The sequence below is a fragment of the Anastrepha ludens genome, chromosome 5 (assembly GCF_028408465.1).
Source record: "Anastrepha ludens isolate Willacy chromosome 5, idAnaLude1.1, whole genome shotgun sequence".
In the NCBI taxonomy this organism is placed as follows: Eukaryota; Metazoa; Arthropoda; class Insecta; order Diptera; family Tephritidae; genus Anastrepha; species Anastrepha ludens.
In genome coordinates, this window is record NC_071501.1 from 52,499,184 (window position 1) to 52,505,210 (window position 6,027).

Sequence of the window (6,027 nt, forward strand, 5' to 3'; positions counted from 1 at the left end):
ACGTCTCAAGTGTCCCCTGGGTGCTTCAACAGATTTTTTACCTCGATGAAAAGCAAGAAAGAGGAGGTGTCGAAAATGCTGATTTTTGCCTACTGGGTATTCCATTTCTAAGCCTCAAAATTAATAAAAAATTTAATAACTCACAAATAAAATTAATATAGCTTTGTAGAGCAGAAAGAGGTCTATCGAATAAATACTAATCCTTTGGAAAACAGCAAATCGTTTTAAAATAAAAAAATATAAAAACGATGTGAACTTTTAGTTTATGCTAGAATATGCAAAACTTTTCAATAAAAATATCGATTTACAACTAATCACTCGTAGTGGCGTGGAGGCGCAAAATATAAAAGGCAACACTTGTACTTATTGACTTGTTGAATTTCATTTTATTGCTCTCCTAAGAAGTGAAGCGCTCTCCAATAAGGGCTGACAGCATTGAGCGAAACATATTGTAATCCGAAGGTGCGATGTCTTGGAGATACGGCGGGTGGGGCAAGATTTCTGGACCGATTTAGCAACGCTGACATGCAGCAAAATCAGTTTGTCATGTCTATCGTCCCATTCCGGCCACTTTTCTTTGAGAGCGAGATTCAAACGCATTAGCTCCAGTCGGTAACGATCGCCAGTGATGGTTTCATATGGGTTAAGGAGTTCATAATAGATTACACGCTTCTGATCCCATCAGATGCTCAACACAACCTTTGGAGCGTGAATATTTTTGTTCGCTGTCGATGGACCTGCTTCATCTGGCAGGCTCCAACATTTTGACGATTAGGGTTATGATAATAGATCCATTTTTCACGCGATGCATAAAACATTTTCTTTTCTGCCGTTCAAGAAGCATCTACCACGTCACCAAACGCTTTTCGATATCCCTCTCCTTCAATTGATGTGGCATCCAGTTACCTGCTACTTGCTTTCTGAACCATTCCCATCGCGTGCAACATTCCCTGTCAATATCCCACTCTTTAGACACGTCATCAAGGGTTCGACAAGCGTTTTCATCCAGTAATTGTTGTAGTTGAGTGTCTTCGATTTTTTTCTTCGGTGCCCCTTCGCTCGTTCGATCTTTATCACTCACGTCGAAATTGCCACTTTGGAAGCGTCGAAACCGCTCTTTACAAATTGTATTTTATGAAGCATGATTAGCATAAATATTGACCAACATACGATATGTTTCTGCTGCACTTTTCTTTAAAAGTTAATAATGAAACATAACTTCCCGCAAAAGTGCAAAACATTTTTGACGTCTTTAAAAACGGATATCTACGCTTCAAACGAATGCGAACTACTGCAATCGAGATCTCACATATACCCCTTCAAATCACAAGTATATTAGATATGTACTAGAGCGAACTCGGAAATAGTATCAGCAGCGACACCTCTTTTACGAGAGCGGAAACTTACTCCCATACCCAATATTTAGATATGGGAGGGCAAAGAATAGTCAAGTTTAAATATTTATGATACAATTTTATTGTACGAGAAGTGCTTGCATCCTAATCCACTTGGAGCAAAAATAACGAGAAAAATACTTAGTTAAACAATAGTCACAGCATTTTTTACACTCAAGCAATACCGTAAGTACGACTCAACATCTAACCATTTGAAGTTACTAACACATTCACTCTTTCCGCATATTCAAATAAAATAAACATCCTTCGAACACATGTTGCATGACATAAGTTGCATATAAGCATATGAAAAAGAAGCGAAACTCTTGAACTCTGCCATCAAGTGTGTACGTGTAAATATTTAACAGTTCAATCGAGTGTGTGTTTGTGTGCTGGTTTCCGTTTTTGTAACAATACAAGTATAAACTTGTTTCATCAAAGATTCATCATTGTCTCCCTGAACATAAATACATATTCACATACATATAAACTTATTGCTTGCTATGCTTTCATAAGCATAAATGTATGGGTGACTTTGCCTGTACAGCCATGAAATATTCAAGGCGAGCATAAATTATGAATAGAAAATAGTTTACAAGTTTTGATGTCGTTTTGTGTTTTTCGTATTGTAGTTTTTCTGCTTCTGCCAGACTGATTGCCATATGCTGTGCGTCTTTTTGTGCAGCCAAAGGAAACTTCCGCAACTCTAGAAGTGACGAGACTACTGAATCGCTTGTGGTTTCAACTTTTATTTAGCTAGTTTACATATCCTTTAACAGTTTTTGCATCTCTTTATACAGACAAGCATATATATATAAATATGTAGGCATCAAATTTATAAACTCTGAACCCACTGATTGAAATGGCAACAAATTTTGTTTACACATCATATCGTCTAGCCATACCGATCCCAGAGTTTGATCCCCCTACGGATATAAAACATCAAAATGACTGCAATCGTGTTTCTCCAAACCAAGAGATTTCAGAATTGTCTGAATGCAAACCCCCTCTATCACTTTCGGTCATCCAATATATCTAATGAGCAACGTTAACCTTTTTCATCCAACTTTCGCCTCCTGGTTTGGCTAGCAAAAAATATCGTATCCAAATAAGGAAATAACTGTACGGTTCAGCTAAAGAGCAAGTGTGAAATCTCTTCTTTTTGCTGTTGTTGTTACTGTAGCAGTTCTCAAAACACTGCCAGCCTTAGTAAAGTCGTAGGTCGTCGTCGTATATCTTATCTAAAGGTAGGCCCAAGAAACAGGCTGTTTGGAAAAGCTAGGTACAGAGAGAAAGGAGTGTTTGGTGAGCAGTTTTAAGCCAGAGCAGTTAATACTCCGTTGCAATAGTTTATTTGTAATTAAAAAAATTAAAAATAATGATCATTATTTGCTATTCAAAATTAATAAAAAGTAATTAAGAAACATAGAGCATTATTTTATGCAAAAATAATCATAACCACGACCGTTGATTAGTTCTCATTATTCGATTATTTCTAATTTTTTAACTCAGGAATTATTTAATTTATTTTACTAGATGCAAAGCAGTGCAGAAATGTGGGAAATCATCAGTCATATACCTTATAATGAGGAAGATTCCACTCTGAAGTAATGCGAAAGCGGTTCCAAACGCGGAGAGTTTTTAATCTTGTTTTTTTCTTGGATGAGTGGAGTATAGAGTATAGCTATACCTGCATACCAGTATAGACGACTTGTAGCCTCACATCTGCACCTATGTACGTACTAAACAACTCTCCACTATCTACCACTCTCCCCGCTGAACTGCCAAAAAGGTTTACCTCACGGAGCTGGTTAGCTTAAAGACTCCAAGTTATTGTTTTTCAATTTAGTTTTTTAGTCTGCGGTCAATTGCAGCGACGGCTTTGATGATGCATTAGGCAGCTGAAACCTCTCCATATTCCATACAACAAATCCTAGCCGACTGGGTTGGTCCGTGACTAGCATTCGATAGTGCCTGGATTTGAAATTCTGGGCATGAACCAACAAATGAGTGAAAAGGTTCTTTCTAAGAGCGGTCGCCCCTCAGCAGGCAATGCTAAACCTCCGAGTGTATTTCTGCCATGAAAAAGCTCCTCATAAAAAATATCTGCCGTTCGGAGTAGGCTTGAAACTGTAGGTCCGTCCCTCCATTTGTGGAACAACAATTAGAAGCAAGCCACAAATAGGAGGAGTAACTTTGCCTCCATTAATTTGGAGTTAAAAATGTGACTCTTAACCCTCCTTTGCGCACACGAGTTGTGCTTTTTCGTTTTTAACATACTCGTATTTCTGAATTGAATTTAACATATTTATATTATATTAACAACTTGAACTTCCAGGTAGCTTCCTAAAATTAAATTTTCTACCGGTTTATGGATATAACTTTTTGAAAAGGGTCCTCGAGCAGGACGAAAAAAGAGCCAGACCCGGGTGCCCAAACGCAGATTTAAAAAAAAATGTCAACAGAGGGTTAAATTCTACGAGAGTACCAGATATAGCACCTTTCCTCTAACTCCTTGTTGAGCATAAGGCGTCAAATACCCTCGCTTTGAATACGTTAGTCTATTAGTCTAAATTTAGACTTATACATTTCTTCCAACGATGTTCTAGTTTGTGGATCCTTTCCGAAGAATAGGATTGAAAATTTGAAATTTGAAAAGGTCGAGCCAAGGAGCACCAGGGGATTTGGTGGCTCCTAAAACACTCAGGCTAAAAAGCCCATTGTATTTAAAGCTCTGGTAAGGGGGTAGATTGTCAAGGAGGGAAGGAGAAAAGTATCAGAGAAAGAGATAGGAAGAATAGAGACAGAGATGGAGATAGTTAGTCCTGTGAGAATTGTCCAGATTCTTTGCCAAATCTGTAAATATCCTCCCGTTTTAGAGAATGAACATTACTCATTCTCATGACATCGGAACCCAAAACTCGTAGCCGTGCTCTAGCGCCTCCTCCAAGCATGTGCCTGTCATGCTCTGGTTCTCAATGATTCCAATGGAGGTCATATGCTGACCCCATGGGTTGTGTCCTTCTTCGTTTTAGTAGAAAGTTTGACAGTTTTCTGTTCGGACTTGTCACAAAACACTTTGCAGTTCTGCAGCGTTCTAGACCGGACCATCGCTCTTTATGTACATTACCTACATAATCGCTGATCCAATTCATGATTCCTACGGAACTGATTCCGATTATTGGATCTGGCCATGTGGGGGAACCGCTGATCCACGGTTGACCAATTCATCGGCAATTTCATTTCCTTGAACACCGGGGTGTTCCCGAACCCATATAAGTACAAGCCTGTTTTGTCTTGCGACAGAAGTAAGCTTCTTCTTGCATTCTTGAACAATCTTTATGGTTTGCTTCGCGTTCTCCAGGGCCTTGAATGCAGCCTGATTGTCACTGAAAACTTCAATCTGTTTCCCGCTCCATCTCCTCTCGATTATCCATTCGGCTATTTTGAGGATGGCAAAAACTTCCGTTTCTAAAACAGTTGCCATTTCCCCCATAGCATAGTGATACTTATTACGTTTAAGTACCATCCGGCTCCAGACCCTATTTCAGTCTTGGACTCATCGGTAAAGAGAATATCCGTCAAACCTCCCTGCATGCATTCTGGATTGCTCCATTGCTCACGCAAAGGAAATCTGATATCAAATTGCTTTCCAAATGAAACTGTGGGTATCAGGTCGTCTTTAGGTGTCTAAAACAGAAGATACTGCTCAGATAGCAACTTTAAGATTTCTCTGTGTCCTGAAGTTCCGTCTTCGTGCCAGAAACCATATTTGTTAATAGGATTTGTTCAAGTAATAGCCATTCGTTTCGGCATTTCCCTCCTCCTTTCAGCGAAATCTTTTTCTCGCCAGCCATTTTTTCAAATTGGGGAACAAATAGTAGTCCGTAGATACGAGGGAGCCAAGTCTAGAGATTAGGGACGGGTGTGAAATGAGTTGGAACCCTATTTAAATTTAATTGAGCGGCCACGTGATGGAAATGGAACTGTTTAGAAAATTACACGACATCCTCGATTCAAACGAATGCCAATCACAAGGCAATATACCGATCTGACTAAAAGTTTGGGTGTATTTCTCCGAGAGATTCTACTAACTAAATATAACCTCGAAAAGTACTAGTAGTGCCATCTCTCTGACCTTGCACAGACATTTCAAACGACCCTCATAAATACTGAGAGGCTGAAGCTCACAAAATCCAATGGTAATTTACAGTTTAGAAACAAAAATATTTGAGATCTTCCTAGTCAACGGAGAGTGAATAAATCTAAGAAGACACTGAGAATAAGTACAAGTTGTGTGGGTTCCATTTCGAGTGGTCTGGCAGTTTCATCAATTTTATGAGCGAGTAGAGAGGTCTCAGTCTGGCGAAATAACTTAAGGAATTAGATTTAAGTGCCCGCAATATTTCCAACACCAACCCAGCCGTGAAAAAAGAGCAAGAGCATACTTAAAAAAAAAAATCGTTTTATTATTTTTCTAAGAAAAATATATTATTTACATTTCCCACTTTGCCTTAATCCCAATTATAGTATTGTACATCAATGTCAAAATACTTTTTGTTTTGAAGACATTTATTCATATTTTGTTGACATCAACCTCCACTAACACTCAAATAAATTACATCCATAAATA